The following is a 24767-nucleotide window of genomic DNA, read 5'->3' as shown; positions in this document are numbered from 1 at the left end:
TGGAAAGTGAAAAGCATCAGCCTCCCCTAATCTCGCCCCATTTAGCCAGTCTGGGCTGTGCCGGTAGGAGAAGGGAGGAGGACCTGGATAGAAAAAAGAAAAAACATTGCAATGCTAACACCTCGCCACCTGCTACCGGAGGAAGAGCTGGTCAGAGTCTTATTTTCAAATTCCTTCCATCTGTCTGGCTTCCTCACTTGTCCTCTTTCTATTTTAAAAAATGTATCAGTGATTCAATTAAGTTTTGAGAACATCAATTTGTGGCGATAAACTCCATTTGTGAGGAAGAGCACAGAACACAGGAAGCCTTGGAGCTGAGGAGCAGCTCTGATTTTGGGCACAGGCCCAGAGCTTTCTGGTTAACTTTGCACTGCTCTCTTCATGTGGATTCCTCTCCTGCTCTGTGTGCAGAACAGTCTTCATCAGTCTCTCTCTGTTGATTTGCAGGAGTCCTTAAGCATGGCGGGGAAGCCCAAGCTTCACTACTTCAATGGCCGAGGCAGAATGGAGTCCATCCGGTGGCTCTTGGCTGCAGCAGGGGTAGAGGTGAGATGCTGATTTATTCATATTATTTTCGTCTTGGGGTCGTTGAATACTTACTTAGGGAGCTGGTGTAGAAAATATGATTGAACAAAAAGCCAATTTTGCCACCTGCTCTTTAGACACTGGGCTGTGAGTGAACCAGTGCATTCTTTTATTAAGAATAAAAGTGCCCAAATAGCGTGGAAATAGCGTGGTTGTTGGCATTGAGCTCACCCAAGGTGAAGCAAATAATGACTAATGAGCAAAGGAAGGGAGGGAGGAAGAAGACGAGGAATAAAGGAAGGGACCCAGTCTGTCAAACAGCTTCTTTTCATTTCATTCTTATCAGCCAAGTATTGGATATGTTTAACTACATTAGTCTCAAGCCTGGGTGGCTTGGTCGGTTAAGCATCTGACTGTTGATTTCAGCTTAGGTGATGATCTGGGCTCAGGTCATGATCTCATGGTAGTGAGATCAAGTCCTGCCTTGGCTTGCACTGACAGTGCAGACCCTGCTTGGGATTCTTTCTCCCCCTTTCTCTCTGCCCCTCCCCCACAGATGCTCCCTCACTCACTCTCTCAAAATAAATATATATGTAAAAGAATATTAAGAAACAGGTAGTTTTCTTTAAATATATAGAACATTCTCATACTGATGTTAGAACATATCATTCATTACCAAAACTATAACTATCCTATACTTTAATGAATTAAAAAAATTCTATTCTCAACATATTTAAAAGCTAAGTTACTGAAGTTTATAAAGACCTTTCAAAGATAAATATTTGTATCTGTAAATATTTATTGTGAGTAGAAAGCATTAGCCTCTTCTGTAACCCACACAATTAAAAAAATTTTTTTAATGTTTATTTTTGAGAGAGAGAGAGAGAGAGAGCAAGCATAAGGGGGGGAGGGGCAGAGAGAGAGGGAGACAAAGAAATGGAAGCAGGCTCCAGGCTCTGAGCTGTCAGCATAAAGCCTGATGCAGGGCTCAAACCCAAGAGCCATGAAATCATGACCTGAGTCAGATGTTTAACTGAGTGAGCCACCTAGGCGCCCCCACACAACTTTTTTTAAAAGATTTATTTATTTTTGGGAGAGCGCAAGTGCTGGCTAGGGGCAGAGAAAGAGAGAGAGAGAGTGACAGGATCCAAAGCGGGCTCTGTGCTGACAGGCTGACAGCAGTGAGTCCGATGTTGGGCTTGAACTCAGGAACACAAGATCATGACCCGAGCCCATGTTGGACGTTCAACTGACTGAACCACCCAGATGCCACCACACATTTTTTTTTTTTTTTTCTAATTGCTCCTAAATGGTCTCTTAGATCCAAAGATGAAAGAACAGGCAGTTTTCTTCACACTTATGGTCAGCTCCACGTGGTTTAACATGAAAATAGCAAGTAACCCCATTCACTTGATATTTGTTAGGATGGTCTACATTCTGTTTTAGCCCTGACAGAATATGTAAGTTAACTTGTTCACTAGGAATGTAGATTTCTCATATGAATGCAGCTTAGAACATGGTTTATTATTTAAATAGTTTGTGAAATAGACCCATTTTATGTTACCTGGTGGTACAGAGGTTTTGAAAATATTTTAGGTGACAATAACAGATGTTTTATACTAAAATCTGAAGAAACCTAAGAAACTATTTGCCAGGAAAAAGTCTGATGTACTGTAGGGGCTCCAAAAAGCCACGAAATACATACCTGGAATCTAGGTCCCCAGGTAGAGAATTTCTGTTGTAATAGGGGCACCTGGGTGGCTCAGTCAGTTAAGCATCTGACTCTTAATTTTTGTTTAGGTCATGATATTACGGTTCATGGGATGGAACCCCACGTTGGGCTCTGCACTGACAATGTGGAGCCTGCTTGGGATTTTCTCTCTCCTTCTCTCTGCCCCTGCCACACTTGTGCTCTCTCTCTCTCTCAAAATAAATAAATAAACTTAAAAAAAAGAATTTCTGCTCTAATAAAGCAAAAAATCTCTGTGAAAACTTCACCAGCACTTTTGTCAAAAATTCCTTTGTTATGAATTTTTTTAATTTTAAATTAAAATTTTGAAAATATGTGAGGTACAAAAAAGCTTATAATGAACATGATGCCACTATGTGGAATGAGCAGTTATTATTATTTTGTCATATTTGCCTCCAGCCATAAAAATAAAACCACAAGGGCAATATATTAATATAATCTTTTAGAAATAAAGCATTAACAGATGAAGCTAAAATTCAGTTGGACTGCCACTCCCATGTCTACTGAAGTAACCTCTATCCAGTCAGTCCAGTCTTTATATTTTTACATTCATGTGTGTGCTCACCAACCACTCGTGTGCCTTTTGAAATAATTTACATAAATGGTGCCTTTGAGCATCATTCTATATTTTCCTCCTTACATTCACTATTATGTTTTTGAGATCTATTCATATGGAGATGGATAAATGATAGATGAATAAAGGAAGGGGGTGAGGAATTAGGGTCATTCTTTTATAATTACTTTTTATTTATTAAAAAATAAAAAAAATTTTTTAAATGTTTTTATTTATTTTTGAGACAGAGACAGAGCATGAACAAGGGAGGGGCAGAGAGAGAGGGAGACACAGAATCGGAAGCAGGCTCCAGGCTCTGAGCTGGCAGCTCAGAGCCCGACGTGGGGCTTAAATTCACGGACTGTGAGATTATGACCTGAGCTGAAGTCGGACGCTTAACTAACTGAGCCACCCAGGCGCCCCCCCAAAATTTTTCAATGTTTATTTATTTTTGAGAGCGAGAGAGAGAGAGAGAGAGAGAGAGAGAGCAGGGAGGGGCAGAGAGGGAAAGAGAGAGACACAGAATCCAAAGCAGGCTCCAGGCTCTGAGCTGTCAGCACAGAGCCTGACACGGGGCTTGGACTCATGAACCATGAGATCATGACCTGAGCTGAAGTTGGATGCTTAATGGACTGAGCCACCCACGCAGCCCTAATTATTTTTTAGATCTCAGTTTTTATGTATTGTTGTTTTAGCATTAGCTCTGAATAAAATATGATAAAACACGTGGGAGACAATGTGAGCCCAAAGCCCACCTGTCAAAAACACTGCAATTTCTTCATGGGGGAGGGCACTATTTTTTAGTATATAATAAAACAATTTGAACTTGTCATTTCTTCTTCCAATGACCTAATTTTTTCAAAACAATAAAAGGCCAATTCTCCTTTCTGAGCCACATGAAGCTCTTTCTGGGATCTCCTGACTCTTCACAGTTCTTATATTCAGGGTTGGTATTGTAGTTTGTCAGAGTTAGAAGAAAATTCTATAGTCAATATTTACCTTCTGTGCCTGACTTTTCTTTTTGATGTAAGTCATAGCAAATTTTCAAAAGTTAAATAATCATGCTCTAGCACAAATGACTTTGCTAAAATGGCTGTGCTTCGTTTATCCTTAGAGCAGAACTTGACAGGGCCCCTCACATAGTAAGTGTTCAAGCAAAAGATATAATTGAAGAAGACACCCCATTAAAAACAAAAACGTTCAGGTGGTAAACCCTTGCTTTGTGGTCTGGTGAAACTCAATCTAAACCTACTAGAAAATTCCTCGGATAGTATGTAGTCTGAGGAATTTCACTGTATTCCATGCTCTTCATGGCCATACCCAGACAATGGGCTCCCGGGTGCTGCCCTCTCCCCAAGTTGCTCTCATGGATTAACCTGGTAACGCCCTGGTTGGAATTGGAGGTTGGGCTTCACGCTCTGAGATCTTGAAGCCTGGCCAAAGCAAATAGTAAAGTTACCCTGGAGTTCCTGACATGAGAAATTTAAGGAGAAATTAAAATCATAAACAAATGTACTTTTCCCCCCATCACACTACATGAAAGTCAAAAGTAATCTTCAAAATGTTTTTTAATGTTTATTCATTATTTTTTGAAAGAGAGAGAGAGACTGAGCGTGAGCAGGGAAGGGGCAGAGAGAGAGGGAGACACAGAATCCAAAGAAGGCTCCAGGCTCTGAGCTGTTAGCACAGAGCCCAGTGGGAGGGGCTTGAACCCACAAACCGAGAGACCATGACCTGAGCTGAAGTTGGAAGCTTAACCAACACTGAGCCAACAGGTCCCTCAAAAGTAATCTTTAAATTTAGGAAAAAAGGGCTTTGGGGGAAGCTTTGTTTTTATACTCTGGTTTCCCCATCTGTATTCTCATATTTGGTGTCAACTTTGGAATATGACTTCTTCCTATAAAAATTACTCAAATACATGCAGCACCTGGGTGGCTCAGTCGCTTAAGCATCTGACTTCAGCTCAGGTCATGATCTCACGGTATGTGGGTTCAAGCCCCACCCATCGGACTCTGTGCTGACAAGCTTAGAGGCCTGGAGCTTTCTTCAGATTCTGTGTCTCCCTCTCTCCTGCCCCTCCCCCTCTCATGCTCTGTCTGTCTGTCTGTCTCTCAAAAATAAACATTAAAAAATTATTTGAATACAAATTACACATTTAGCAAGGTGATAGTGTCTAAAATGTAGTGGGTTTGGAGAGAAGGGACTCTAGCCCTGGTTCTTCCACCTTTTAGCTGAGGGACTTTGGGCAAATCAATTAACCTCTCTGGGCTTCACATGCATCAAATGAAGGCTTGGAAAAGAAGAGCACCCAGAGTTGTAGCTAACGCTCATTTTCAAGGTTTAGGAACAAGGGTGATCAAATACCTCAGTTTAATGTTAACTCTACATATTCAGGAATAACACTGGGAACCACATTGTCAGTACCTTTTCTTAATATTTTTTATCATCCCAAATTGTAAATGTAAAATTTTTAAATTTTTTTTTGTTACAAAGGGGGTAGAATAAAATCTTTGGGGAAAATACTGTTTTCCATTTATGCATTGTGTTTTCCATCTCTAATCATGATAGAAATAATACAGAAAACCCATTGTGTTTAAATTTTACATTAAAATTATACTGTACAAAATGCATGCATTCAGTTTATAGATGTATTTTTTTTTCAGTTAGATTGCTACCACATAGTTTCTGAGATTTGCTGCAGTTTAAGTTCTCTGTGTCTAAATAATAGAATGATCAAACAAACATTTGCTTGTTCTTGAACCCTGGAAATGAGGGACAACAAACACCACCCAAGGGAAAGTCCTGAGGAAAAGAGTAACAATGATCAACATTGAGCCAAACATAAGAGTTCGTCTTCTTTGGTAGGATCTCATTTAACCATCATGACTGTCAGGAGTAGGTATTAGCTTCATTTTCCCACGTTAGGAAACAGAAGAGAGTAACTTGTCTGAGCTAATGAAAGGAGTAGTCTGCATTTAGATTATGATCTGAAAAGTCCATCTGGCAGGTTCCATCCATACAACAGGGGGTATCAGTATTACTCAAGATCAATTGAATTCAGTAAATCCTTTGCTTCGGTTTTATATAAACATTTCCTTAGGTTCACAGAACACAGAAGAGGTCAGCATGGGTTCAATAACTACTTGAAACATTGGTTTAATTGGTGGCTAGACCATTTACTTCTATTCACTTATTTTTCTGTGATATCAAAAGTAATAATAAAGATCAAAATGATGCTGGCAGCCCATTATTATATTCTGTCTTTCATTCTTTAGTTTGGAGAAGAACTTTCTGAAACACGTGAAGAATTTGAGAAATTAATCCAAGGTGAGAAAAAAAGCCTGTTACACATGATGCTGTATTAGATCAGGGATGCTGTATTAGACCAAGGATGAGACAGGTGGTCTCTCTATCTCTGTGAGAGGCACATACCACACACACACACACACACACACACACACACACACACACACACTCTTTCTTTTTTTAGAGAGAGAGAGAGAGAGAGAGAGAGAGAGAGCATGCATCAGGGGGAGAGGAGCAGAGAGAGGGAGAGAATCATAAGCAGGCTCCATGCTCGGCACAGAGCCCAAGCCAGGGCTTGATCTCACAACCCTGAGATCATGACCTGAGCTGAGATCAAGAGTCAGATGCTTAACTGACTGAGCCACCCAGGCGTCCCACACAAAGAGCAGAGAAAATTAGGTAGACAGTATCTGATGTATCTCTATGTCAAGAAGGCAGCACTTGGATCTTGCAACAAGCATATGAGAGTTCAAAGTGGGAGGAGCCCTGCCTCCAAGTTCCTAAATTGTTACAATTTCAGCCCCATCCCCTTGTTTCCTCAGCCATAGGGATGATACTTACTTTCTGCAGTAGCCACTTTCATGACACTGCATTGTCCCTTTGTTGCCTCTCAGTTCTCCAGTGTTGCATCCACACAACTCCTGAAACAGAATGCTACGGGCACCAGTGACAGTCACAACAAAGTTTATTACAATGAGAGGCAAGGCCGACCGATCGGGACCAACACTCTTGATAAGAGTGCGGCCCCAAACAGCCGGGGTACAGAGTTTTTATAACCAATCACATCGTTTTATCATCACCTGGGAACAGAACAAAAAAACAGTTTCCAGATGAGTTAGAAACAGTTGCCTAATGAGGTGTTTACTTTAGACTTTCTGCCTCTAAGTTGCAACCAGTGGATCTCCTTGACCCTGCCTCTGATGCTCTTTTCTTTGAACTTTTGTTTCCTTAATTGGTGAAGCCTAATTTACAAGGGTATGAGGCGTAGTTTACCAGAGCAAAGCAAGGCTGTTATCTTTTAACCTTCAGTGTCAACACAAAGCTGTTATTTTTCAAGGTAAGCATTAGCTCTACACTACAATTTAACCCTTACATTTCCCCCTTTTCTTGTCAGTGAATCAATCCCTTGATTCATCATTAGGAACTAAGGGGATATAATCATCATAATTTTTATTTCACTAACTTGCTTCTTGACATATTGTACTAACCAGTTGATAATGCACGGGCCAATAGTTAACCCAAGAAGTAAGAATAGCAGTGGCCCAGCTATGGCCGTAAGCAGTGATGTGAGCCAGGGGGACCAAGAGAATAAACTCTGATACCAATTATTGCTGGCTCCCCTGGCATGTTCCCTGGCCCTAAGATTATCCCTGACCAAACTGAGAGTGTCTCGGATTACTCCGGAATTGTTTGCATAAAAACAGCACGTTTCTCCGAGGGCCATGCAGAGGCCCCCTTCCTTCATGAAGAGTAAATCAAGCCCTCTTCTGTTTTGTAATACAACCTCGGGTAAAGAGTCTACTTGGTGTTCTAGCCGAGAAATTGAAGTTTCCAAGTAGCCTAGGTCTCGGTCCACTTGCTTGCTTACAGTTTTGAAATTTTGGTCCCCCACCAAGTCACATAAATCAAACAAGCAAACAAACAAACAAGGCACAGTGGAAGAGGTATTAGATGCTATCACCTTCCCTGTGACAGTGTCCCTGAGTTCCCATTGGTATGGCCAAAAAGATAGGGGATGCAATTTCATACAGTCCTCCACACTTATCACCATACAAACCCAGAAAATTATTATTATTCCCACATCAGTCTTAGCTTTAAAGGATCTTCTGGATGCCTTTGAACCTTCCATTGCTGTTTGTTATCTGGTTCTGTATCAGTCTGGGTTGTTCACGCTTCACACAGTTTTTCTTAACCTGAGAGTGATGAATCCAGGTTCGGACACCATCTACCTTCACAGCCGTGGGCGTAGTCAGAATCACGGTGTGTGGTCCTTTCCAGCGTGGCTCCAGGGTTTTAGGCTCGTGCCTTTTTACCCAGATTAAGTCTCCTGGTTGAAAGGAGTGGGGAAGAACAGGAGGATGAGCGAAGGCTTCTCTCAAGGCCCTGGTTATTTCCTTCTGTACATGTTGCAGGGCCATGAGCGAAGCCAGCAAATGGTCCTGTTCCAACTGTTCCATTACATCGTCTCCTAGCCTCGGCAGGATAGGTGGAGGTCTGCCAAATAAAATTTCATAAGGGGAAAATCCCTTGACAAATGGAGTACAACGCGCTCGCAAAAGGGCCAAAGGCAGGACATCAACCCAATTTTCGCCTGTCTCAAGGGACAATTTGGTTAAGGTCTCTTTTAGGGTCCGATTCATCCTTTCTACTTGACCCGAGCTCTGGGGTCTATATGCACAATGTAATTTCCAATCTATTCCCAATGCCTGGGTCAGACCCTGGGACACCTGCGCCGTGAAGGCCGGGCCATTGTCCGATCCTATGCTCAGAGGCAGCCCGAATCTAGGGATTATTTCATTTAATAATTTCTTAACTGTCGCCTGAGCCGTTTCTGATTTAGTGGGGAACGCCTCGACCCACCCGGAGAAGGTGTCTACAAAAACAAGCAAGTATTTATATCTGTATTTCCCTGGTTTAATCTCAGTAAAATCTACTTCCCAAAAGCGGCCTGGCTCAATTCCTCTATCTCTTTTAGCTTCTGAAACCTTCCTATTTGCACCCTGATTTACTTGGGCACAACTTACACATCTTTCAACCACCTCTTCAATCTCTTTTCCCAGCCCTTGTGCCCTGAACTTCTTCCGCACTAATTCCGCCATCTTCATTTTCCCCAGATGAGTCCCTTGGTGGAGCTGACCCACCATGTGCCGCCCGAGTGCCGCGGGTAAGAGGATCTTACCTTCAGGATCCTGAAACCACTTTTGTCCCGGCATCCTACTTCCCCCTTTTCTGGAAATCCACTCCAAATCTTTAGGAGTGTAACTGGGCTCCAGTGGAAGCAGGGGCTCTGTCAAGATCGGTAGCTCCAAGGCACTTTCACTTTTAGTTAGGGCAGCTTCTCGGGCTGCTGCATCAGCCAGGCGGTTTCCGATTGCCTCTAGGGAGTTGCCTTTTTGATGTCCTGGGCAGTGAATGATTGCCAGCCTTGCAGGTTCCCAGATGGCTGCTAGAAGATCTAAAATTTCAGCTTTATTTTTGATGGCCTTGCCTTCTGCTGTGAGGAGACCACGCTCTTGATAAATGGATCCGTGTACATGCGCGGTTGCAAAAGCATAGCGGCTGTCCGTATAAATGTTAACTGACTTGTTTCTTCCAAGTTTTAGGGCTTTTGTTAGTGCGATGAGCTCTGCGCGTTGGGCTGAAGTTCCTGGGGGAGGGGTCTGTTGCCATAAAACTTCACGGTCTGTTGTCACCGCAGCACCGGCATACCTTTGCCCTTGAAACACAAAACTACTGCCGTCTGAAAACATGCTGATATCAGGGTCATGTAAAGGAATGTCCGTAAGATCAGAGCGGAGGGACGAGATCGTTGCCAAGGTTTCTGGGCAAGGGTGTACAGGGGGATTCTGTCCTTTGGGCAGCAAAGTGGCTGGGTTTAAGATTGTGGGAGCACAAAAACGTATTCAGGGCTGGTCGAGTAGCAATGCTTGATAGTGGGTAATCCGAGCATTTGACAGCCATCGCTCTGGGGGAGCCCGCAGTAAAGTTTCCACTTCATGGGGCCCCGTGACAGACAATGCTTGCCCTAAGGTTAGTTTGTCTGCATCTTTAACTAGAAGCGCAGTGGCGGCAATTTGTCGAATGCATGGGGGCCACCCGGAAGCAACTGGATCCAGCCGTTTTGATAAATAAGCCACTGGTCGGCGCCAAGGTCCTAGGCGCTGTGTCAGAACTCCCTTGGCTACCCCCCCCCCCCCTTTTTCAGCTACAAACAAATGGAATGGCTTGATGGGATCTGGCAGGGCCAAGGCTGGTGGGGTCATGAGAGCATCTCGTAAGGCTTGGAAGGCTTTAGTTTGAGTCTCTCCCCACATGAAGGATTCTGGAGACCCTTTGAGGGTGGCATACAAAGGGGCTGCCAGTTCAGCAAAGCCAGGTATCCATAGTCTGCAGTAGCCTGCCGCCCCAAGGAACTCGCGGACTTGTTTGCGAGTTTTAGGCTGAGGAATATCGAGTATAGCCCAAATTCTTTGTTCACCAAGATAGCGCTTACCTTTTTTAAGGTTGTAACCTAGATAGGTCACTGCAGTACGACAGACCTGTGCTTTTCTGGCTGACACTCGGTACCCCAGTTTTTGTAGAAGACTCAAGAGTCCTTTGGTGGCATTCAGGCATTCTAAATGAGAAGGGGCCGCCAGCAAGATATCATCAACATATTGCAATAGAGTTACTTGTGGGTTGGAGACCCGAAATGGCTCTAAATCTTGGTGCAGGGCTTCATTAAAAAGAGTAGGAGAACTTTTAAATCCCTGGGGGAGTCGCGTCCAGGTGAGCTGTCCGGCTTTTCCCTCTTCAGGATCAGTCCATTCAAATGCAAATAGTGGCTGGCTTTGTGGGGCCAGCGGGATGGCAAAGAAGGCATCTTTTAAGTCCAGAACTGTATAATACACCTGAGAAGGGGGAAGCAGACTAAGGAGAGTATAAGGGTTGGGTACAGTGGGATGAATTTCCATTACCCTGGCGTTTACTGCTCTTAGGTCTTGAACTGGCCAGAAATCGGATGAGTTAGGCTTCTGGACAGGAAGAAGCGGAGTATTCCATGGCAACTTGCATGGGATCAAAATGCCAGAGTCACACAAATGCTTGATGTGAATAGCGATTCCCCACCTAGCCTCCCGGGACATGGGATATTGTTTTACTCTTACCAGAAGCGCGGATGCCTTAAGTTCCACTCTTATGGGAGCTTGATGAATTGCCAGCCCAGGTGGATTGGTTTCAGCCCATACCTGGGGAAAATCCGCCTGGAGGCTTTTAAGGAGGGGATCGACTGCATGGACATTTTCATTAGGCACTGGAGTGAGCAGGCCCTCTTCCCCAAGTGGCACAATCACCATTACTGTTGTTGGGCCATCCTGGCCGACTTTAATATGCATACCCCCTTCAGTGAATTTCAAAGAAGCCGTTAGTTTATGCAGTAGGTCTCTACCTAGTAATCCAGGGTAGGGGCATTCAGGCATGATTAGGAAAGAATGTGTAACAGTTTTATGGCCTAAGTCTACTTGGCGGTCAGTGGTCCATTTACAAGTCTGGGACCCAGTTACTCCTTACACCAGGGTTGCCTCTTGCCTGGTGGGGCCAGGATCTTGTTTTAGAACTGAAAATGTTGTCCCAGTGTCCACCAAGAAGGTCTTAGGTTGGCCCCCTATATTAACAGTAACCAACGGCTCAGAAGGGGCCACCGAGCCGCGGCCCCGTCAGTCGAAATCGACTCCCATCATAGATACCTGGGGTGGCCGAGTTTTGCGTTGGGCTAAGTTGGGGCAATCCTTTTTCCAGTGTCCCTCTTGTTTGCAATATGCACACTGATTTTTTCCTAGTGACACTTTAACCCTTTGTTTATCTTTTTTCTTTTGTTCAGACCAGAATTCTTTGGACGTTCCGGGTCCTCTTCCCTCATGGGCATCCAGGACGGCTGCCACCACCCTGCTTAATTTTTTTGTCTGTCTTTCTTCCTGAGAATCCCTATTGTTGAAAACCTTTTGGGCTATTTCAACTAACTCAGATAAATTTTTTCCTTCAAACCCATCTAATTTTTGTAACTTTTTCCGAATGTCTGGGGCTGCCTGTGAGACAAAAGCCAGATTTAATGCCCTTCTATTTTCAGGTGCCTCAGGGTCAATAGGGGTAAAGGTGCGGTAAGCCTCCATGAGCCTTTCTAAGAAGGCTGAGGGGCTTTCCTCAGCTCCCTGAATTACTTCTGTTACCTTAGACATGTTTGTGGGCCGGCGGGCGGCCGCTCGGAGACCTCCCAGTAGAGTCTGGCGAAATAGGGTTAATGATCGCCTACCGTGAGGAGTGTTTGGGTCCCAATTCTCAGGATGCGAGGAAGGAAAAACTTCCTCCAGCACAGCAGGATCCTCGGTGGGTTGCCCGTTTGGCCCCATCACTAATTTCTGGGCCTCACGACGGATCTTATCTTGCTCCTCAGTGGTGAAGAGAACCTGCAAGAGCTGCTGGCAGTCATCCCAGGTTGGCTGATGGGTCACAAATATGGTTTCAAGAAGAGAAATTAAGGTTTGGGGTTTCTCTGAGAATGAGGGGTTTTGAAACTTCCAATTATAAAGGTCGCTAGTGGAGAAGGGTACATAAGTCATAAAGGGTCGGACTTCACCCTGCAGGGGTGGCCCTGGACGAAGGGGTAGGGCAGGGGGAGGGGGATGAAAGGGAGTCCCTGACCAGGTATGAGATGGGCTCAGGGGAGTGTCCTGACTTGGGCTTGCCTCCTGATCTGAAGCATCCTGACTTGTATTTTTTGAGCGAGAACTATAGGGCGGCGGGCAGTAAGTTTCTTCTTCTTCCTCTGGTGCAGGTGATAGAGGGGGCAGCCGCTTAGTCCCTTCAAGATTCTTATTTTGAGCTCCAGATGGGCTGCCTTTGAGTGGTAAAGCCTGTACTTTAGGGAGGCAAGGGGAAAGGGGAAGGAGAAGTTTTAACCAATCTGGAGGGTTTTCGATGAGGGTCCTCCATGCCCCAATATATGGGATTTGGTCTACGTGCCTAGAAAAGACAATATCATGAACCTTATATATCAATGTAAGGTCAAAGGTCCCCTGTGGAGGCCATTCCACTTGAAAGCTGGTCCATTCCACCTCGCAGAGAGTTCGAAGGACTGGCTTCTTAACGTGGAGGCCGAAAACTGAGGCAGCTCTCCTATAGTCCTGGAAATGGGTTAGTATGAGACTCAGAGGGGTGGGGGTACTCTGATTTTGACCCATGACAAAGATAGGCAGAACTGACAAGGACGCACAGACACTCAACAGGAAGAAGACAATTAAGACACGAAGAAAACACAAGTTTGAGATCTCTAGGCCAGTAGGCCGTGGCAGCCACCTGAAAATAGGATCCTTCTTGACAAAAACCAAACCAAATGGGGTCCACCAGCGTCCCGGTAGGATCCCTGACTCTGGGTCTATAGCCGCGTCCAGCAGACCCTCCTGAGTCATCCAAATGGCGCGCCCCAAGAATTCCTTACCTCTCCCAATTCCGAGCTTCTTCCCAGGGGTCGGCGGAGCAATCCGCAGAAAGGGCCCTGTTTCAGACCTTTAACTTTCCCGGCCAATGCACCAAATGTTGCATCCACACGACTCCTGAAACAGAATGCTATGGGCACCAGTGACAGTCACAACAAAGTTTATTACAATGAGAGGCAAGGCCGACCGATCGGGACCAACACTCTTGATAAGAGTGCGGCCCCAAACAGCCGGGGTACAGAGTTTTTATAACCAATCACATCGTTTTATCATCACCTGGGAACAGAACAAAAAAACAGTTTCCAGATGAGTTAGAAACAGTTGCCTAATGAGGTGTTTACTTTAGACTTTCTGCCTCTAAGTTGCAACCAGTGGATCTCCTTGACCCTGCCTCTGATGCTCTTTTCTTTGAACTTTTGTTTCCTTAATTGGTGAAGCCTAATTTACAAGGGTATGAGGCGTAGTTTACCAGAGCAAAGCAAGGCTGTTATCTCTTAACCTTCAGTGTCAACACAAAGCTGTTATTTTTCAAGGTAAGCATTAGCTCTACACTACAATTTAACCCTTACACCAGGACCTAGTTAACTTCTTTGGAACCAGGTTTGGTTAAAGGAACTAAAGTAACTGGTATGGTTCTGTCTCCCAGCTGGACCCCAACTGATGTAATTAGGGAGCAGAGAATGTCCTTACACTGAAACCTGGTGGCAGCAGCAGAAAAGCCAGGATGCTCTCGCCATGGATCCAGTCCAGAGAACTAGCTCAACTTAAGGTGTTAAGTGGGAAAAGTGCCAGCTTTGCTGTTTCCCTTCTGAGGAAGGGTCAGACAGCTGGACAGAGAGGGAGGGAAGAATAGGGACAGAGAGTGGGGTTTAAATCAAACCATTGCTCTCTCAAGTTGTTGTTGTTAAATGCAAAGATTCCCTGAAGGACTGAAACATTCAGCCCAAAACAAAGAGCTATCACCCAGATGGGAGGTCACCGGGATTCTGACTGGGAGAAGGGAGGGAAAGGATGGAAGATTCACACAGAGAGTGGTGTGCCATAATGTGTGGAAAGTGCATGGAGGCACATTTCAAGGAGTGCTTTGAATTCCAGGTTGAGATTAGATATTACTGTCTTATAAGCAAAGAGGAGGAATGGAAAGGTTTAAACAGAGTGCTATGACTCCAGGAAAACAATCAGGCAGTGCATGTGGGGTAGGTAAGAAGGGTCCATCTGATCAACGTTACTCATCGTCAGGCAAATGCAAATCAAAACCACAATGAGATATCACCTCATACCCGTCAGAATGAAACAAAAGGTGTTTTTTAATCAAACAACACAAGAAATAACACAAGAAACCAAAAGTGTTTTTAATTCAAAAAATTAAAAGTAGAATGGCCCTGTGATCTGGTAATTGCCCTACTGGGTATTTACCCAAGGAATACAAAAACACTAATTTGAAGAAATACATGCACTCCTATGTTTATTGCAGCATTATTTACAGTAGCCAAGATATGGGAACAGCCCAAGTGTCCACTGACAGATGAATGGATAAAGAAGAAGAGGTGGTGTATATATATATCTATATTTAAATCTATAGATATGCAATGGAATATTACTCAGCCATAAAAAAGAACAGAATCTTGTCATTTGCAACAACATAGATGGATCTAGAGAGTATAATGCTAAGCAAAATAAGCCAGCCAGAGAAAGACAAATACCATATGGTTTCACTCATATATAGAATGCAAGAAACAAAACAAATGAACAAAGGGAAAAAGAGACAAACCACAAAACAGGCTCTTAACTATAGAGAAAAAACTGGGAGGTGGGGGAGGGGAGAATACAGGAAATAGGTGATGGAGATTAAAGAGTACACTTATCACGATGACCATTGGGTGATGTATGGAATTGCTGAGTCACTATATTGTACACCTGAGACAAATAGAACACTGTATGTTAGTTATGCTGGAATTAAAATAAAAAAACCTTAATTACAAAAATGGAGGGCCCATCTGAGGGCTGAGTTACCACCTAGGACCTTACTATGATGGTTCAGAGGGAAAGAGAGTCTAATTCGTGGAGTGGCTATAGGAATGGAGAGTAAGTGATGAGAAAGGGGCATTCCTGGCCAGAAAGAAAGTTTCTGTGTCTGTACTTTGTTGTATCTCCCAGATTACACAACCTCAAGTCTTGCACTGTACACATTTTTGTGTGAATAAATGCATAAATATTTCTTTTATATCAGTCTCTAAAATATTTTAGTAGTATTTGATTACTTACTCTCATTTTGTAGCAGCTTAAGAGTTTAAAGAATATTTAGTTGCTACCATCAGGGACAGTAAATAATGCAACTTTCCTTTGTATATTTTAAGGTGGAACTCTGATGTATGAACAATAGGGACAGAGAGTGGGGTTTAAATCAAACCATTGCTCTCTCAAGTTGTTGTTAAATGCAAAGATTCCCTGGTCAAAATTCCATGGTCGAAATTGATGGAATGAATCTGGTAGAGACCAGAGCTATCCTAAGATACTTAGCTGCAAAATATGACTTGTATGGAAGGAACATACAGGAACAAGCCTGGTAACAACAATCACTTCTTACTTAAAACAAACAAACAAACAAAAAGAATATCTAACCTTTAGGCATGTTAGCAATCGTAATAGATGCTAGATTAATCATAATAGACGATAGATTAACTGAAAATTCTTTTCTTATTTTTTAACTTCATATTATGGGAAAACTAACACACATCAAAGGAAAGAGAATGGTAAAATAAACCCTATTTACACAATGGTTACTTTCAACAATGATCAATTCATGGCCAATTACACAGTTTATTTCATTTTCTGATTCTTTATCTAGTACAAAAGCAAGGACAAGAACCAGTGAGGGAAATGGGACTCTTTCTCATGAAATCTGTTGTTTGCCTCCACTAGGTGGGAGTAAAGCACAGGGTAAAACACAAGAACGAACAGATTTGGGGCATGAATGTGAAATTGATTCCAGAAGTATCTTTTGGAAACCACCTCGCTAGTCTCCGGCACACCAGATAGCTTCCCAGTCTCCTAGACAGTCTAAATTCTCACGTACACACACCAGTCCTTTTGCAATGGGCAACCTGGTCTACAAACCAGCACAACAGTCTTGTCTTAATCTGGATTTTATTTTGTTTTGTTTTATTTTATTTTATTTTATTTTATTTTTATTTTGTTTTTTATTATTTTTTATCTGGATTTTAAAATAGCAACCCTAAATTGTAAATTATTGCACGGAATTAGAAAACCATTAGTTGGTAAACAACAAACAGTCCATTTTTACCAAATGTGGTGTGTTTTAAATAAATTTCTCATCGTTTTATTCACAGAATGCATTTATTTTCAGAAGCTTAGCTTTAAACTTTTTAGTGCAGTAAGATTTTTGAAATGCATCTTGTATTTTTAAATCTTAAAATAAGTTTTCTCTTGCTTTCTAGCAGATTCTAACTGCCAAATTTCTGCTGATTACATCCCTGCAGTGTATTTTAACACATTCTTCTGTCTCAGTATTTCCTGGCAATTAGTTGTTAGATATTGAGGTTTTATCAGACTCAAATACTAGTGGTTTTTGCAAGGCTATTTCATAAGTATTGGTGCATTCCCTTATCAGGAAGCAAAAAAAAAAAAAAAAAAAATGTCTGCCCGTCTACTCTTTATGATCTTAACAGCCATTGGCATTCAATGCTATCATTCCTTCTGTATTTATTATCTAGAATACTCCTATAAAGAAAAACTCTCCTTTACTATCTGGTTACCTGGAGTACAGTTTCTCAAAAGAAATGCTAGACCTTTGTTTACCAATTTTCCAAATGAGTTGGCTCACCTGCATCCTACAATTAATTATTGTTATTGTTCTAGTATTACTGTGATCTCATCGATTTAAGTACCTTTGATGTGTTTCAATTCATGTTAGTTGTTATTCTTATTTATGCTCAAATTGTCCTACCTTTGGCCAGTGGGAGCCAAGTGGCTCCTGGAAATGTTTGACCTTGCTCTAGTGGTCTCTGATAACTCCCTTATTACCTGGTGTAATATGATGATCCAAATTAATCCTGTACATCTCTTGTTCCAGACCTGGACTCAGCCATTCCTTGAAGGAGCTGTGGTTTTTAAGTACATCTTTCTCACTAATGTTTAAAATGGAAAATGAACTAATAATTTTTAGGTGCCTTCACTGGTATACCATTATAATGAAACCTTGTATGTGTTACATATTTTATATTTTAAAACTCTTTCAACTACGTAATCCCCAAATAACCCTAATGCTCAGAATGCTACTCTTCTGGCTCTCTACTGCTGCAGACACTTTCTCTCACGGTTCTGTGAGTTGACAGGGATCCGCTGGATGGCTCTAAGAGTCTCTCATGCAGGTCCTCACTCATATGTCAGGCACCTGGGTTGGGAGAGCTGGAACAAAGGGCCTGGCAGGGTCTCTCTCTCCCTCCACATGACTTCTCCCTGAGACCAGCTTGAGCTTTTTCTTCCATGAGGTGGCTGACTTCCCTTAGAGCAAGTATGGAAAAGGATCGGGTAGAAGCTGTAAGGCTTCTTATGACCTAGTCTTAGAAGTCTCAGAACATTACTTCCCCACATTGTGCTGGTCAGGCAAGTCCCTAGGACCCATTCAGATTCAAGGGGAAAATGAGACTTAGTCTCAGTGGCAGGAGTAGCAAAGAATTTGAGACCATTTCAAGAGACTCATTGCTATTCTAGGTTAAAGCTAAAAGAACTGTGGCTCCAAAAGATTAAGAGATTCACTGTGGAGCAGGACGGAGGTTTTCCAATGCCCAGACCAGTAGTAGTCTTTTCACTATGCCATGGTGCCTCGCCTAATGTAGTACCTATTTTTCTGTTCATTCTGGCATAGAGATGTGAGTGGCAAGGGGGAACCTGTCGAGTAAGTTCTGTGCCTTCCTAAATTGTTCTACTAAGTTTGAGAACCTTCAATCCAGATGGAGATGTTGTTGGCAGCATAGAGGTCCCTAGTTACCTCCCCCCACCTTGTATAGACATGGGTAATTTCGTTGTTATAACATTTAAGCAGCCAAATACGATCTTTGCCTAATTTATTACTTTAGGACTATTTTAATACATTGTGTTTTAATTAGCATTCATGTCACAGGGTTGAAATTCACACCCACATAATTGCTCACATACTTTAGTCCTAGAATTTTCCTTATTTCTCAAATTGATCTTAATATCTCAAAGAAATAACATGCAAGTAGAAATACTTGCTTTTAACTCATGAGACATTGAGATACCTGCTAACTAGGCAGGTTAAACGGAGGCATTAGTTAACATGCTTCTTTGGCTCATGAAATTATGGTTCCTTTACCTGGAACTCTTTTGATTTATCATCCCTTCTCTAGGATTGACATGTATGTAGAGGCCTTGAATGATCTGAGTGACATGATTATGTTCTTTCCACTCTCTCTGCCTGGAGAGAAGGCGATGAATCTTGAATACATCCTTCAAAGAGCCACTACAAGATTCTTCCCTGTCTATGAGAAGGTAAGTGACAAACTTCTGCCCTGCTCTATGACATGGATCAAGGAGGAGAAAAAAACAACTAAACTGAAAATAAAGAATGTTATTGGTGGATAAAGGTCCCAAAAACACTTTGTGAAAGCAAAATTCTTCCCCCAAGTACAGTGATAAGACAAACCTGCCCTTCTTCCTCTCACTCTGGTCTTCTGCATTATATATTTTTAAGGATTTCATGCTTAATTCCAGGAATATTTGTAGTTCTAGTGCTGACAGAATTTCAGTTACTTGATTTGATTATGGAATAAAACAGAGTCTTATAAAGAGGATTCCAAAGGGAAAATTCCACACTAATTAGAGAGGAGGGGGTGGAAAGGATGGATATTACTTCTAAAATACACTGGATAGTACAGGGCCCAGGACAGTTTATAAGGCTTATCAGAATTCTACACAATATTTTAAAATTAAGTTAAGAAACAAATTGTTATAAAAATAACACTATTTTTCACCTGTCCCCACATTTTTAACAGCTGAAAATAATGTCTGAAAAGCTTGAGCTTTAAGAAAATACTTAGTGCCAGTCCTAACACAAGGGTTGGTTGACTTCTTTAGTATCAGTGCTCTTGACCTCCAGCTGCATTCATTATAATATCAGTCAACATAGGCAAGCATCATGAAAAATGTTAGGGGTTTGGTAAAAATGAGACAGATCAGTTTTCCAAACCTAACAGCAATGCTGGTTTAATCCATCCTTTCTGGGTTGAGTACCAATGGTTGTAATTGAAGGATTTAGTACATACATTGAAATATATTTATATCAACAATTTTACAGCTTAATCATATAATGTAGATTGTTTATTTGATATTTATGTATTTTGTATAGATGATTGATACTCTACCTTCCTAGGTTATACTTTTTCATGTATTATATTAGGTGAGTTATCAGTCCCCTTGGTCCAAGATGGAAGATGAATCAAATTGAATAGTCTATACCTCAGACTTTCTCAGTATCATTTGTTCAAAATCATTTAAAAGATAGTCTATGGGGCACCTGGATGGCTCAGTCAGTTAAGTGTCCAACTTCAGCTCAGGTCATGATCTCATGGTTTGTGAGTTTGAGTCCTGCATTGGGCCCTGTGCTGACAGCTTGGAGCCTGGAGTCTGCTTCAGATTCTGTGTCTCCTTCTCTCTCTGTCCCTCCCCAGCTCACACTCTGTCTCTCTCTCAAAAATAAATAAATGTTAAAAAAAATTTTTAAATAATCTATTCTGGTGTAATTAGCATATAATTTAAGAGATTTTTATCCTACAGTTTCACCAATAGTGGCAATGGAATCAATGTTTAACACCGCTATTCCCAGGACTTAAGTGTTTGTTGTGGGATACTATGAAAAACAGAGACTTCTCTGGTGGTTAAAAATAGTATCAACAACATCATCACCACAAAAACAGTGCTAATCCTATGATGGCTCATTTTTGTTTTGTGCTTACTTTGTGCCAATCACTGTTCTATACATTTTACATGCATGATTCCATGTAATCTTCATAACTCCATCAAAGATGTGCCATTGTTATCCTCATTTTGCAGACGAGGCAACCAGAGCTTAAAGAAGCAAAGTAACTTGCCCAGTGTCATACAACTAATAACACTGAATCCTACAGTCAGGTCTCTCCAACTCCTGATCCCATGTCCAAGCAACACAAAATCACAGAGGTTTAAGGCTAGAAAATACTTTAGTGACCTTTCTACTCCAACCTTTTATATTCAGTTGATTTTAACACAAAGTGACCCATAAGTCAGAGCCTTATTAGAAGAAAATTTTCAGGGTGCTTGGGTGACTCAGTCGGTTGAGCATCTACTCTTGATTTCAGCTCAGGTCGTGATCCAAGGGTCATGGGATCAAGCCCCACCTCTTGGGGAGCCTTAGTGGGGAGCCACTAAGCATGGAGCCTGTTTGAGATTCTCTCTCTCTTTCCCTCTGTCCCTCTCCCTCTCTCTCACACACACACTCTCTCTAAAATAACATAAAAATTTTAAGAAAGAAAAGAAAATTTGTTTATAGAAATGAGGCATGTGTCCCTTTGAGAATCGTGTTCTCCCACAAAGAGCAGCAAATCTAAGGAGCCTGTCCTGAGATGGTGCGAGGAGAGAATTATGATTGCAGACCCAGGAGAGCCACCAATCCAGGCTGTGAGGCGTAGAGGTTCGTAGAGAAGGTACAGGGGATATAATGGAAAGAAGACAAAGGTATATGTGAGATTAGGCTGTTTCTGATGTTCAGAATACTCAGGAGGATTTGGGCTAGTCCACCTCTTTTAGATGAACAAACCGAAGCCCTCAGAGATGGGATTTACTTGTGTTCACACAGCTAGCCAGTGGCCAAGATTAGGGAACTAGGTCTCTAAACTTTTAGAAGACTTTCTGCCAATCACACTTACTTTAAATTATCTTTCCAGGTATAATCCCTAAATCCTCTAATTCTTTTCAACTATGATGCAGGCACTAAGAGACCACGGGCAAGATTTTCTTGTGGGCAACCGGCTGAGCTGGGCCGATATACAGCTCCTTGAAGTCATCTTAATGGCTGAAGAGTGCAAACCCAGTGTCCTCACAGGATTCCCTCTGCTACAGGCAATGCTCTCCAAATAACTCCCAAGAACTGCAGGAAGAATGAATCTTTATCATTTGCTTATTCTTTCATTCAGTCATTCTCATTCTTATTCTCATTCTTATTAGCATTTAAGAACCTACTAACTTCTTTGTGCCAAGCTACAAAGATACCCTCAAAGAACACATCTAGTGGATGAGACAAGCACATAGACAGATAACCTCAATATAAGGTAGTAAATTTAAAAACAAAGTAAGATACAGGAAAGTAGAGGAAGGTCATGTGGGCCAGCATGGGGATCTGGGGCAGACTTCTGGCAGGACTCAAGTCTCAAAGGTTTTGCCCAGAAAGTAGCAGAACCTCAATAAAATGGCTTTCTTTCTCTAGATAAAGTGGCAGGAAAACATTTACGATATTCTCGTCCTAACACAGCAATTGTTTAACAATAACCAGAGCCACTGACTATACTCTTGTGTGCTAAGCATTGTACCAAGCACTGAAAGCACATTACTTCATTGATTTTATTTCATCCTCAAATGGGTAGGAAACGACTCCAAGAGGTCAAAGAACTTTCTTTCAAGTCACACTGTCAGTAGGTGACAGGACTGGTGCACAAACCCTCAGTCTGACTGATTCCATGGCCTGCGTTCTAAGACACTTTGCTATGTTGGTGGATTTCTTTCTAGCCTTTTAAATATATGCGTATTGAAAATAGTTGTATTCCAAGTTATGGTAATTCTGCAGTCTCCATTTCCCACTTCACATTACATTATATGCATGTTTTGGTATTTTTATTTAGTTTGCCTCATTTTTATACAATATGGTATTATATTTTTGAACATTTTCATGATTATATAATATTCCAGTTACTGTGCTCAGAATAACTTACTATTTGTTATTTATTTTTGAGAAAGAGAGGGAGAGAATAAGCGGGGGTGGGGTGGGCAGAGAAAGAGAGGGAGAGAGAGAATCCAAGCTGGCTCCTCAGTGTCAGTGCAGGGCTCGGTGACACAGGGCTCCGTCTCACAAGATCATGATCTAAGCCAAAATCAGGAGTCGGACACTTAACCAACTGAGCCACTCAGGTGCCCCAGAAAAACCTAACTTAAATAGTGAAAATCATAACAACTTAAATATTCAATACCTGAGGAATGTCTACATAAATGAAGATACATCTATTGGGTAGAATTTTATGCACTTACCTAAAGGCATATTTTCAAAGATTACATAACAACATAGAAAAATGCTTATGACATAAAATCCTTATGACTTAAGGACTTCTATTTATTAGTTATACATCAGGATACTCTGGAGTATTTGCTTTTATGAACAATGCTGCAACAGCATCTTCATGGTTATAAATTTTTCCATATTTAAGATGATATCATTAGGATGCAATCTGAAAAATGGGGTCAGTTGGTTACAGCCTATGAACAGTTTTGTGGTTCTTGAGAAATATTGCCAACTTGCTTTGTACAAGGCATCACAATGTATGAAAATTCCATTTTATCCTCTACCTCCACCAGCCATGAGGAATATAATTTTTTTTTTAATTTTTTCTTTTTTTTTTTTAATGTTTATTTATTTCTGAGACAGAGAGAGACAGAGCATGAGTGAGGGAGGAGCAGAGAGAGAGGGAGACACAGAATCAGAAACAGGCTCCAGGCTCTGAGCTGCCAGCACAGAGCCTGACGCGGGGCTCGAACTCACAAACCATGAGATCGTGACCTGAGCCGAAGTCAGTCTCTCAACCGACTGAGCCACCCAGGCGCCCCGTGAGGAATATAATTTTTAAACACTTTCTCTCAGATGCAAAAATGTGCAATGTTTGTATTTTGTCTATTTTGCCCTATTCTCTTTTCATGGATAGTATACTTCTGCATTTTAGGAGTTCAAGGCCAGAATCAGCTGCATTCCCACAATTCACAAATTTCTCCAGCCTGGAAGCCAAAGGAAGCCTCCACTAGATGAAGGCTCCATTGAGACCGTGAAGAACATATTCAGATTTGAACGTGGCATGTTTCTTAAAAACATGGGTACTATAGTAGCCGAGTATTAACAAACGAAGAGGTCTAAAGGCCTCGGCACATCTCACTTCACATTTGTAGCAGTACCCACAAAGGTATCATAAGGTCACTTTGATAAAGATAGGCAAAAGGAAATAAACTACCTAATACTGGCCTGTAAATCAGACAACACTTTTTCTGTTTATAAAACAGTAAAACACCAATCCATCAGAATCATCCAAATAAAGATTCTTCTGCATTCTACTTATTGCAAAAGAGTACAATCCTGAGTAAGCCAATGGGTATTGAAGACTTCTTTAAAAAAGGAAAAGCCCCACATATATACCAGCCATCACGCATTTCCACATCCTTTTGGGAAAAGTCCAGGACAGAGCATAGCTTCAAACTAGTTTCTTAAACGTTCAACCACTAGAGTCTTTTACAGATAGAGCATATATTTTTATCATCAACTTCACACTTGGTTTCTACTTTAGTAATCTAAACTTTGAGTGTAAACTGTTGTCAGTCCAAATCTGAAGGGTCTTCTCAGTCATCTCTATAGTCAGCAAATACACACAGAGCACCCCAGTGATAACCACTTTTTCCAACCTTCTTGTGGTAACAACCTCTTTGCACCATTAGGGTAAGTGGGATTTTTTTTTTTTTAAGTAGAATATTTTTATTTGGTTAAACTCGTAGGCCCCTTCCTGTCTTCCTCCCTCCCTCCCTCCCTCCCTTTCCTGAATTACTTATCACTGGAAGTCTAATAACTTCCTCGAAAGTCAGTGGGGAAAGGTAACTGAACACAAGCATATCAACTCTGCTCTTCTCAGCTGGGGCTCCACTCACCATCTCATGTAAAGAGTGGGTTTGAAATCTGACACCCCTGAGTAAAGACAACAGGATCAAAACTGCGGGCTTTGAGAGCTTTAAGGGACCTGGTCAACCATTTAGTCCAAATTCCTCCTTAAGGATGAGAAACTGAGACCCAGAGAGAGGAAAGACCTTCCAAAGAACATGCAACCAGTCAGTGGGAGAACTGGGCTGGAACTCAGGTCTCTTGATGTTCAGTCTGGGGCCTAAAAGTAAGTGCCCTGGACATTAAGTCATAACTATTTCTAAAAATGAAGTAGTAACTTGGGGACAAAATCATTTTTGTTTCAGAATTATTACTGTTTCAGTGAGAGAGAGTATCTGCTCCTGAGGGAGAGTTCTGGCTTAAAAAAAAACAAACAAAAACCTCCTTTCCAATCACTTGCATTAATAATTGAGCATTTAAATGTTAAAAATCACTTGAGTATATATGGAGAGGACATTAAAATGA

The 24767-nt window shown here is 41.8% G+C and overlaps 1 long non-coding RNA gene across 1 annotated transcript; it reads left to right on the top strand.

Moving 5' to 3' along the window:
• Nucleotides 1-267: 267 nt before the first annotated feature.
• On the top strand, nucleotides 268-24447 carry LOC132667191 (uncharacterized). Its single transcript, XR_009605032.3, has 4 exons — nucleotides 268-546; nucleotides 6104-6155; nucleotides 18715-18856; nucleotides 23326-24447. It is a non-coding gene; the product is annotated as an uncharacterized LOC132667191 (long non-coding RNA).
• Nucleotides 24448-24767: the final 320 nt, after the last annotated feature.

This window comes from Panthera onca, chromosome B2 (assembly GCF_046562875.1).
Source record: "Panthera onca isolate mPanOnc1 chromosome B2, mPanOnc1 haplotype 2, whole genome shotgun sequence".
Taxonomy (NCBI): Eukaryota; Metazoa; Chordata; class Mammalia; order Carnivora; family Felidae; genus Panthera; species Panthera onca.
The sequence above is the reverse complement of the archived record's forward strand: the minus strand, read 5'-3'. Positions and strand labels throughout refer to the sequence as shown.